The following is a 12,721-nucleotide window of genomic DNA, read 5'->3' on the forward strand; positions in this document are numbered from 1 at the left end:
AAGTAATGATGTTTTGGTTTAACAAATGATATTCAAAACAACGAACTGATTATAATATTGTCATACGTCTTGTTAGCATACTCGGCTCTCAACTTGCCGATTCACACTCTCCGGCTTCTGCACTCGCTCACTCTCGCTTTTCAACTCCCACTGTACGACTTCTAACTAAACTAATGCCCCATGGGCTAGCATCCCTTTGTCTTTTCTTAGCCCTACCAAGCATGTGTTCCGCGAAAGCCCGTGACCAGGATCACGTAGGCCTTTTCTACGAAACTATTCACTTGAAGGACCGACGGCACATTGAAGCAAAATTTAGAACTTGAACTGTGAACAGAAACGTTATCTTTAAACTTCAATGAATTATCGTTCTAAGAAAAATTAAGTGCTTTTCGTTCCCACAAAAGATATACAGTAAAGAGTATAACTTTTTTTTTTTATTTATTTATTTATTAAAATTCACAATTTGTCCAATTTGGACATTTGGTGGAATTTTTTAACGGTTAAATTAGCATGTTGGTGGCTACCCCCAGCGGGGTACCATCCTCGTGTTTCTTAGGTTGTGTCCTTTATAAGGTCTGCTGGGTGCTTCCTTTTTAGTCTTCTGTCCATATTTGTGATTTTGTATGTTTCCGCAGCTAGCCGGTTTATGTGTGTTGCTATTCTTGATTTGTATTTTTCTGAGTATCTGCAAATTTCTTCTTTGACCGTTGGGATTTCCAGGTCCCTCCGTATGTCTTCGTTTCTGACGTACCAAGGTCCGTTTACTATTGTTCTAAGGATTTTAGCCTGTATTACCTCTATTTTGTTTATATGGCTCATTGCTGCCGTCCTCCATAATCGTATTCCGTACGTCCAGATTGGTTTTACGATCGTTTCATATATTTTTAATTTATTTTCTATGCATAATTTGGATTTTCGGCTTGTTAGCCAATGCACTTGTCTCCTTGTTTTCTGTATTTTTTCTATTATTGATTTGATATGTAGTTTCCATGTGAGTTGTGTATCTAAGTGGAGTCCTAAGTATTTGACATGCTTTGTTTGTGTTATATGCGTGCCGTTCAATAGGATGTTTGGTGGTACCTTTTTTCGTAGCGTGAATGTGATATGGTTGCATTATTGGGGTTTGCTTTTATTTGTTCTTCTTGTAGCGAATTTTCTATTTTTATGATATGTTCTTGTAGTATTTTGACTGCCGTTTCTGGGTTAGTATGCCAGACTAGTATAGCTGTGTCGTCCGCGAATGTCAATACTGTGCTGTTGGTAGATGTTGGTATGTTCGCCGTGTATAATGTGTATAGTATTCGGCCTAGGACGCTTCCCTGTGGTATCCCGGCCTTGATGTCTTTAACTTGCGAATGTGTGTCCTTGATTTTTATTACGAAGGTTTTGCTGCTTAGGTAGGATTTATTAATTGGTGTATTTGCTCCGGGAATTGTTTCCTAATTGTTTGTAGTAGACTTTCATGGTTAATTTTATGTGTCTATGTCTATAAAGAGGGCTGTGCAGTATTCCATGTTTTCTAGTGCTACTATTATTTCGTTTATAAGCCTGTGCATTTGCTGTATTGTGGAGTGTTTGTTTCTGAAACAAAACTGGTGATCCGGTATTAGTTTTTTTGTCTCTATTATTGTTTTTATCCGGCAATATATTATTTTTTCCAGTATTTTGGAAAATACTGGAAGCAGTGATATTGGTCTGTAAGATGCAGTTTGGTGCGGGTCTTTGCCTGGTTTATGTAACATTTTGATCTGTGCTAATTTCCATGGTTTGGGGAAGTATTGAATTCTTAGAATTGCATTGAATATTATTGTCATTAGTCTTATTGCTTTTGGCGGAAGGTTTTTCAAGATTTTACCATTGATCAGGTCGATTCCTGGTGCTTTGTTGTTCTTTGTTTTATCAATTATGTTTCTAATTTCTTGTGCTGATGTTTTAGGTATGGTGTATTCCTTGTCAGTTGTGGTAATAGTGGTTTGTGCATCCTCCTCCGTATGACTTTTGAGGTAGCTGTTGTTGATAATGTGTGGTGCGAATGTGTTGCAGAGGTGGTTGGAGAATTCTTCAGCTTGTTCCTCGTTGCTTCTTGCCCATGTATTATCTGCTTTTCTGATTGCTGGGACGGGTATTATTGGCTTCCTTATTTTTTTCGTGGCTTTCCATAGTGAGTAGTTAGTGTTCTCGTGTGTGGAGAGTGTTCCTATGAACTTTGCGAATTCGTTATCGCTGTGCTCCTTTATTTTGTTTTTTATTTCCTTTGCAAGTTTGTTTAAGTGTTTTTTGTTTTCTCGAGTTCTGTATTTTTGCCATTTTGCTTTTGCTTTCCTTTTTTCTCTAATTTTGTCGAGTATTTCTTGCGGGATTGTTATTGCTTGTCTGCTGGTTGATTCGGGTGTAGTGGTTGTCCTTGCTGCTTCTTGAATAGTTGCTGTCAATGTTGCTACTGCCTGTTCTATGTGTTCAGGAGTTTTCAACGGGATGTTGCAGTTTATTTTGCTTTCTATTATTTCTTTGAAAGTTTGCCATTTGGTGGTTTTATTGCATAGTGTTTCTGGTTTGCTATAGTGTATTGGTTTGTTTCTGTATTCAATTATTATGGGTGTATGATCGGAGCTGAGCTCGAGGTTGGGTGTTATTTTTAGTTTATTTGTGTTTAGTCCCCTTGTAACTGCAAAGTCCAGAAGATCTGGTTTTTTGTTCAGGTCAGTCGACCAATGTGTCGGTGTTCCTGTGGATAATATATTGAGGTTATTATTTCTAATGTATTTTTCCAGTGTTCTGCCTCGAGGTGTAGTGTTTCTTGACCCCCATAGCGTGTGCTTTGAGTTGTAGTTTCCCGCTGCGATGTACTTGTCCCCTAGGTCCTGGAAGTATTCTTCCCACATTTGTGATGTTATTTTGTGTCGCGGAGGCACATATACTGCTGACAACTGGAAGTAGTTGCTGCTAGTTTGAACTGTAACGGTGGTTGCTTGTAAATATTCTTTGTTAACTTGGCTGTGTAGATAATGTTTGATATCGTTTCTGACTATCACTGCTGTCCCTCCGTGAGCTTTTCCTGAGGGGTGTTTGGTATCATATATGGTGTAGTATGGTATTTTCATGTAGCTTTTTGTAGTGAAGTGTGTTTCTGAGACAAGTAGTATGTCTATATTGTTATTGTATATGAATGTTTTAATTTCAAGGGCCCGTTGTTGTAGGCCGTTTGAGTTCCAGGCTGCTATTTTTAGCGTGTCCGTTTTTATTTTTTGCTTAGCACGTTTGTAAGTAGTTGTAGCATAACTGTGATTTGTTGGGTTTGCTGTCTGAGTACCGCGTTTTGTTCGCTTATCATTCTGGTTAGCATTTCAGTGTTCTTTATGGATTGTTTGAGCAGTTCTTTGATTTCTGCAGTGTCGTTGTTACTATTGTTGTGGTATTGGTTGTCTGTATGTGTCGATTGGCTGGTTACTTGAGCGCTGCTTAGACTACCAATGGTGTTGGTGCTGATGGGTTTGGTGTTTGTTGCTTGCTCTGTATTTGGTATTATTTCGGGTTTTGTGCTGTCCTGTTGGGCTTGTGTGTTGGTGATTGTCCTGCTTCGTAGGGGCGGGAACAGTTTGCGTTGTAATTGTTTCCTAGCTTCGCAACGTTTATAACTGGCTGGGTGTTTTCCGTTGCAGTTGTAGCATTTAACCTCCTCTATTTTTCCCGTTGATGGGCAGTGTATCGTAAGATGATTTTTTGCGCATTTAACGCATGCCGGGGTTCTATTGCAATAGTTTTTAGTGTGTCCGTATTGTTGGCACCTTATGCATTGTGGGATTTCTTTTTTATGTCTAAGTGGCTCCACTTTTACTATTGTGTTTAGTAATTTTTCTATATCGTATATTTCTTTGTTGTTGTTTCTAGGTTCTAGTTCAACTAGGAATAGCGGTAATGCTTGTTTGGTATCGTATTTGTTGATGTTATTTATTGTCCTTACCTGGTGTCCGATTTTTGCCAGTTCTTCACTTATTTTTCCGGTATTTGTTTTTGGGCGTAGTCCCCTGATTACTGCTTTGTAGCTTTTGTCAGTTTTGAGTTGAAAATTGTGATATGCTGCGTTTTTTTCCTTTGGTGATCTTGTAATTTTTCTGAATATTTCTGGGGTGTTGGTTTGCACTTTCACCCGGTCTATATTTATCTGTTTGATAACATAGTTGTCTTTCCCTGCAGTGTTGTTTAGGAGTTCGATGAGGGGGTCGATTATTTTCGCATCTATGTACATCGGTGGTGGTTTGAGAATGCGGTTTGTCGGACTTTCCGTTGGGTCCGTTGCTGCCTCTTCTGGCAGTGCGCTGAATGGATTATGCACCTTGATATCTTGTAGCCATTGTTTTTTTTCAAATGTATCAATTTTCCTCGCGCTTGCGAGCGGGGTTACCTTCCGTTTTTTGCTGGAGGTTGCCACCGTCCAGCTTTCTTCCTGGTATATTGGTATGTTTTCCTCCCCGTCGGATTGGGTTGTTTCCATAATATCGTCTTTTTTCTCTACATATGTAGAGTCTGTAGCTCTATTTATGAAATATGTTTCACCTGAATTAACTATTTTTATTGGTGGAATCTGCATGATTCCACGTTTTGTAGATGGTCGTTTACTTTGTCCCTTTCTCTTCCCTCTTGCCGCACTTTCACTGGAGCACTGTTTCGCACGTCCGTTTAGGTCGCCTGCCCAGGCGGAACTAGGAACAAAAATGAAAGAAAAGATATGTACAATGTCATTTTTACGGTAAATTTAAACGTTTTTTTGACGTAATAATCTGCTTTTTTTAATTTGTAAAAAAATTAATGGTTCGATTTTACACTACCTTTTTAATGATGATTTCAGAATAAATACATTCTCGATATCCTGCCCATACTCCTTTCGCTTTTAGAACAACATTAATATATTAATTAATTTGTCTTAGAATGCTCTATTGTTTCATGATATTCTGAAGATATTTTTTCCAGTGTTTCTAAATTCTGTTTTCTAATTTTGTAATTGACGTCGACGGTACATCGTATTCGCAGACGCCTCTTCAATAATCACCATAGATTCTCAATTGGGTTGAGATTGGGGCTTGGAGCGGAACATTCCGACGCCAAAAATTTTTGCGTCTTTAAGCCACTCTTGTACGCTTGTGGTTGTATGCTTCGAATCTCGATCATGTTGGAATATTACACATTATTCAGCAATTGGCATATTCTCAACAGTATGTAAACGGCACTGCTGCAAACTATCTTTGTATGTGTATTGGTTCATAATACCACTAATTCGATGTAATGTGAATCAACGCCAAAAGCTATAAAGCTCTCTCAGAATATAATGGAACCACCTTCATATTTTGCCGTTTGCTTCACATATCGTGGTTTGAGAGATTCGCCTCTGCGAATTTAGTACCACGAGATTCTGTCGGAGAAAATTCTGTTAACTTTTGTTTCGTGCGATCAAATTACACGTTCCCAATCAGCAATTGTCCAATTTTGATATTTTTTGGCAAATGACAAATGAAGTTTGATATTTTTCTTCGACAACATTGACTTCTTCTTTCTTTCAATAGTTTTAAAATCAGCTTTTTCATTATAAAAATTCTTCAAGCTGTCCATTTGTTTATCCGTATTCCTGTTGTTTCAATAATTTTGCAGCTATACTGATAGATGAAACATTATCAGATGTGATAAGACACACAATTCTTCGTTCGTCTTGCGGTGATAATATTATCGGTCGTCCTTATATCCTTAATAATATATTTATTATTTTAGGAGAGAAATCAATTATCCTTTTATCCAAGTTGGACAGTTCTATGTAAGTGTTTATAAAAAGTAAACGATAAATAACGATTCATACAAAATTTCTTAACAATGTTTCAGTTGTGCTCTTTACTGTGCATACACGTATACACATATATGTTCATTGTTCTTGAAAATTGAAAAAGATGAAAAAATCTAAAAGCGTAAAAATTCTGCTTTTTCTCTTTATCATGACTAATGAAATCACGGATATTTACTTTGTACAATCTGCGCACATGTGTAAAATCAGGAATAATTTGTTATACAATACTGTTTGATCGTTTTGATAATTTACGACTCGTTCTTAATCACATTAACTATGCAAACCATTAATTCTTTCAATAACCACGTTAAACATCGCTTAAAACAAATGGAATGGTTGGAAAAATGGTTGATTCGTTGTTAGTTTTCTTGTTATGGCAGACTAGGGAATATATCTGAATTTGTAGTCTGAAAGTTTCGAGTACTTTTAACCGGAGAAAATTAATGTACATATTAGCCATTAAGTCCTTACGCGAGTCTTACGAATGATGGGTAAAAATACGATTATATAAAATTACGATTATATAATACATAGAGAGTAATATATATTTTAATCATTTCCTTAATATTAAACAATGCACGTAAACGATATTTTATTAGACCCCCGAAATTCAAAACTTTTCAGCTAAATCGTAAAGGAAAATAGATTTTTCACTGTTAAATGGTTGATTAATTTAATTGATACATTTTCTACTTGAGATCAATTTCTTGAAAAATTGACTTTTCTTTCGGTCATGTTACTTTTCTTTCTTCTTTACGATATTTGCTATATATATACGTATACATAGTAAGTACATATAATCGTTTCTGTATCTGGGTGGCTGAACAGTAATTTGAAACTTTATTGAAATTCTAATCCAGGACCATGTAATTTTTAATTGAGTCCCAGTTCCATCAGACTCAACTAGCATATATACATACATACTCATATACTTTCAAATCCGATAATTAAGAATCTACCATCCTCGAAACGAAAGCGTAATCCGGATTATGTCTTTCTTTCGTCGCGCGTCGCCTCGTCTCAAGTTGTCCTTGTTATCTGTAGCCATCTTCCTTCATATTACCTTCCCATCCTATTACCCAGTATTCGTTATGTTTGATTAAATAATTCGTCATGACTTTAGTTAAATCAAATTGTTCACTAGTGATATCAACAACAAGGATAAATTATAGCGCAGATTAATATAACACAGATTTGTGCATACTGATCGTAAACAGAATTTCATAGATTTTAATGGAATAATACTTTATTCTATTAAATAATAATACTAACTAAATAGTAATTCTCTCTTTTTTCCACAAGTTCTGTGCATTCGGTTAATTGTCGAAGTGATTCCATAGTAATATACGGTTTGTGAATTTAAAATACTAGTGATTAGTGATCAGTGAGTGGCTGAAAATAATACATTCACTAGATAAATTGCACCTCGGTACAGGAAAATTGTGAAATGGCCTCTGATTACGGAAGTCATTTACCTATAGGCACCGTTTCCATTCAATCTCCTACAGTCAATCGTCGGTTACAAGAACGTCGTTGAAGGTGGCTGTTTAGCAAAAAAGATAAAGCTATAGCTATCGAAGCCAAAGGCGGAATTCAAATAAAAAATTATGCATTTGCAATCAGGAAAATTACAAATCCAAGAAATGTACGTTTTATTTCAAGGATCTCCAATAAAAAAATTTACGTTTTTATTGCTGGTAAAGGAATAGCTAAACAAATGACCAACAACTACGCTATCATCGAAATAAATAGATTGAGTCTTCAAGTTCGACAGTTACTAAACAAGTACAAGATAATCATACTGTCCAATGTCTATCTAACGATATCCACATATACTACTAGAAACATTATTGCAATTTGAATATGCACAAGGCTCCTTTATAATATTCCTAAGAGCAAACATGATTGAGAAAAATTCTTCACACATTCTCAGTTTTCATAGATATATTTACATTTATCCGGAGCAGGTTCACAAACTACCTGAGATAATCAAAATGGAACACGAAAATGCCGTTCATTGGATTTACTCATCCTTTAAAGTATTCAAATGTTTGTTATGCAAATAAAAGGGACATTTAGCAAGAAACTATACGAATACGGAGAGCGATAACATCAACTTATTAGGTATTGCATCAGAAGAAACTGTAAGTACATACAACCATTTTAAATCTACAAAATCAATAACATATAGGCCACAACATTCGATCAAATCAAGCTACTGAAAATACAGATACACTCCTTGAAACTGATACTACTAGAAATAAACCGAAGTCTATCAAACGGACAAGATTTGACAATACTGAAAACTCCAATAACCTCTCTAGCATCGATAAAATCAACGATACAATCGCAAATCAAGATATGCTTATTATGTAAAACCGACACAATCAAACAATTTAAGAAGAAAACAATTAAAAGAAATTGAGACAGAAGTATTGAAAATATGCTCCATAAGAAATGGATCAAATGTACATAATGGTTTCTCGAGAAAATAAAGACGATCATGTTGTATGCTTACATATCTCGAAAAAGCATACAATATGGAAAGATATGATTATCAGACATTTTTTTTAACTAAAAAATTACAAGTAATATATTCAACTGTATCAACAACGTTTTACATTAAAGATTTATTAGAGCCCGTCTTAAATAATATAATATTTTTAAATAATATATTATGAGGGTGGGTTTTGAGCACAACATTATTTCTGATCGTTATTAATGAAGTAATAACTATAATACCAAAACCGCTAAAAATGACAATATTTACTTATGATATTACGTTATTATTAATTGGAAGATCCCTCAAAAACTTCTCAACCATCGATGCAGAAAGCTCTTGATAATCTCCAAAAATTTTCTGAAGCATTAGATTCTTTTTTTCCAAGACAAAATCTACCTTCCTAATTTTTAGCCATTTGCGAACTGTCGGCAATCAAGGCAAAATTAAGCTCTTCTTAGACAATGAAGAACTAAAGCAAAGCCAAGAATTTAGAATCTTAGGTTTGATCTTTGAGTCAGAAGTAACTTGTTTCTCTCATATTAAAAAGTTTAAATCAGCTGTACTAGCTAAAAGATTAGTTATATTAATCAAAAATATTTACAGGAAGGAATTGAAGAAGGGCTGATTACACTGTCCTCTCCATCGCTTCGAAAGCTCTAATACGCCCAAAATTGCACTATGACTCACTGATTTACTATTATGTAAAAAAATGGATATTAAGTATACTATAGCCTATAAATAATATTGGAGGACGGGTAATCACTGGTGCTTTTTGCTTTAATCACAAATCTGTAATCTTTTAAGCAAAGAAAATTTTCACTCTCGAGTTCCGTCAAATGATACTAGCTCTCAATTTTGTAACAATATCTACGAAGCAACACGATAGCATATACCAAATCATCTTTTCTAGTAAAACAGAAACACTCTTCTTGCGAAAAACACTTTTATCCGCAACCTTCAAGGATTAGAGCCCAAAAAGTGCTAAATGATCTCAAAATCAAAATGCCTCCACTTCTCAAAAAACGGCATTACAAAACATGTTCACGAATCCTTTACGTTCCAAATATTTTAATTTGTATCGATCCTAATACTGAAAATAAGTCAATTCTCATAACTCAACTAAGTACCTCGACCATTAAACTAATTAATTTTGATGCTACACTAAATTATATGTGCCAGATTCGAAAATTCAATGGGTTGCAATTACACCTATTTGATATAGTCAGTTCAATCTATCAAAACAGTATTCAAAACGGTCTTGTATATTTTATGTTATTAAAGAAGTCACAAACTATATCAAATATGATATTCAAAAAAGATTTTTAATTGTAATTTATGCTAACTCGAAACTCATTCTCTTTGATAACAATATAAATGATCCACTAGTACAAGATATTATTGAGGAAACTTATGACTTATAGTTAGAATCTAAAGATGTCATAATTGCAACTTCGTCAACTTATTTAAATACTTCCAACAATCGCTGTCCTAATGTTTCAATAATAAAGTTCAGAAAAATGTACAACAGTTGTCATCCTTCCAGAGATTTCTAAACTTTCTTTAAATATAGGATAAAAAACATTAAAAACAATTATAGGAAGAATGCACCTCCATCCAATATACATAGAATGCGTAACAAAAATACTTGATAAAAGTCCAGCACTTCTTTGTAATAGGAAAGAACAAGTTATTCTCACGAGACTTAAGATTGGACATACTAAACTGATACACTCTTATCTTACAATTAAAAATGAGCCAAATAAGTGCAGTGACTGTAGCTGTATTCTGCCTGTAGATCATCCTTGTAATTGTAGTAACGTTTTCCAATACAAAATTAAATTTGGTCTTCCAACCGACTTTAAATAAAATAAACAAACAATAAAATAATCGGTAATCAGTACTTACCGATGGTCGAAAGTTACATCGACTTGACGTCCCTATCCTTGCTGTTTTAATTTTATGACATTCGAATCTAGAAACAAAATACATATAAATTTGTATATAGTATTGTACATAATTTTTTGTTGCAACCTCATTCTTCGTATCGACTCCATTAAAAACGGAAATTCGTCGTAAAAAGAAAAAATTCCTACTTTTTTGGCTATTAAGCACTGTTAACGGAGAGCATTACATAATAGTCGCGCCAATACGATATATATGAGATAGTGTTTTACGCACTATGCCACCGGTTAGCTTTGAATGAGTTAACTGCGTAGCGCAGTCAAGAGTAATTAACATTGTCATTCTTTATGGATCATAATAACGCAGGATAAATAATTGTTATCGTAATTAATAAGAAAGTATTGTTACAGGATCTGTGTGATTCCTGGCGTGCGGTTTATATTACGCCAGTGAAAACTGTAATTCGAGGGTGAACAATACAAAAACTTGCCAGGAAAAGATACGAGCGTTTTTCTGTGCGGAGGAGCGCGTAAAATGTCGCGTACAATCTAACGCGCAAAATAATTGCGCGGAACGAAAACAGTTTTAATTTTAATTTCTTTAGATTTATGTAGCGAGAAGTTGTCCGGAATTCGCAATGTGTACACGATCCTTCTTTAACGGTGAAACCGTTATTGTGATATATTACGGAAATCAACACCTTGAACAACCTTTTTCAGTACATATAACTATCGGTTTGAATTCTACCTGTAATTGTCAAAATGTGTCACAGTTTTATGATGCGTACGACACGAAGTCCGTGTTAGCGGGATCACTGCACATTGTTTTTTGCAATGTGGCAATAAATAAAATGAGATTTTTTCCAGGTTTGGGACAAATTTTTCTTAAAATTGGTTGTTGGTCAATCTTTCGTTTCATATAAATAAATATAAAGAATTTATATAAATATATGCTCTGTCTTCGTTTATGAGATATGACGAATCTATTGTGTACGAAACACCTATTGAAAATGTTGAAATACTAAGGTTCAGAATAGAACAAGCTTTCCAACGAATTCAGTAAATACCAGGAATCATCCAGAGTGTAGATAAAGGCTTACCTCGAAATATAAGTTGGCCATTTTGAGCATCTTCTGTAAATGTGATCAGATAACACGAAATCACAACAGAAAATTCCTTATATTTATATGAACTGTTTTCATTGTTTTTAGGTATACAGTCAGTTTCCGAAAGGGGTTCCATATGTCTTGTGTCATCATATATAAACAGAATTCACTGTAATGGTATCGATAATTCTTTGCGATTATTTCGGAAACTATAGCCAATCAATAGTGACATGTGCAGAAAAAGTTGTTCAAAATGTTGAGCTTTATGACATATTACCAAATTATCGAAATCGGCGGAGAAGTAGCTTTTCTATCTTCGTTTCACTGCGTTTCACCTTTTCAACAAACAGATTACATTTTTAATTGATCAAATACCGTATACAAATAACATGGAACATATGGCCTCGAATTAAGTAACAAAACCTCGAAAAAAAAAACTGCGATGCGAAGAATTAGTTGTCAAAATTTGCTTTCGCATTATGACTCTTTATACGATTTGCGGTCGCTGTCAACATCTGCGAACGAACGAAGCTCGGTCTTCTATTAAGTGATTTGTGCGTGAATGGTGATTGGCATTCGAACACCGATGAATTATAGACGGAGTATCAGCGGCCCCATAACGTACAGTACAGTACTAGTCATCCCCGTCACTGGCATACAGATACGCGGCGCCGCGTCTCTCTGAAGCGGACCAAAATGGTACTTACGTGTTTTTGTCGCGTTATTATACCGACTTGACGCGTATTGCGTGTTTCGTTCTTGGTTCATATTTACATGTCGAACTTGAATCAAATATCATTCGACCGTAGTATTCACGTTTAAAATTTTTAGTTTTGACAACAGTGTGCATTTCCAAATCGTACAAGCTTCAAATTTTTCGAATTAAGTAAGATTTTGTAAGTAAATGGCGCATACTTTGTTGCCTTAGCAGTCGACGTCGTCCGTTGGTTCGACAAAAATGTTTGTAGATTGATACCACACTGCGATGTGGATTTTGATCGAAGCGCGTGTATGTATGTTTACGGTTTACGCCATGCGACGAGAAGAAACGGTAAAAGGAGAAACGATCGTGATAACTTAATCACTAATCAGTCTGTTCACCTCTCACATTCACATCAACGTTCATCGTAAAAAGACGTTTCATCAAAGAGTTTGATTCTTCATTATACTCTACCTTTCCCTGCAGTTTAAGAGATATATATGTAGATATATGGAAGTGGAGCTACTAAATTACAGGGGATTACAGAAAGGTTATAGTATGCAGTTACAGCATGCATTCACATAGTGAAAACATCGTTCTAGTTGGTATATTACGAAATATAATGGTTGATACGAACTTTCAGCCTGCCGCGAGAGAAATTTACCGATTATTATCGAATGT

At 35.1% G+C, this 12,721-nt stretch overlaps 1 long non-coding RNA gene across 1 annotated transcript; it reads right to left on the reverse strand.

Annotated features, from left to right (window-relative positions):
• Positions 1-4,654: 4,654 nt before the first annotated feature.
• LOC105666836 lies at positions 4,655-12,515 on the reverse strand. Its single transcript, XR_001099627.3, has 6 exons — positions 11,764-12,515; positions 11,618-11,675; positions 11,335-11,509; positions 10,239-10,305; positions 4,827-7,373; positions 4,655-4,700 (listed from the first exon to the last, which is right to left on the reverse strand). It is a non-coding gene; the product is annotated as an uncharacterized LOC105666836 (long non-coding RNA).
• Positions 12,516-12,721: the final 206 nt, after the last annotated feature.

The sequence above is a fragment of the Bombus terrestris genome, chromosome 14, assembly GCF_910591885.1.
Source record: "Bombus terrestris chromosome 14, iyBomTerr1.2, whole genome shotgun sequence".
NCBI lineage: Eukaryota > Metazoa > Arthropoda > Insecta > Hymenoptera > Apidae > Bombus > Bombus terrestris.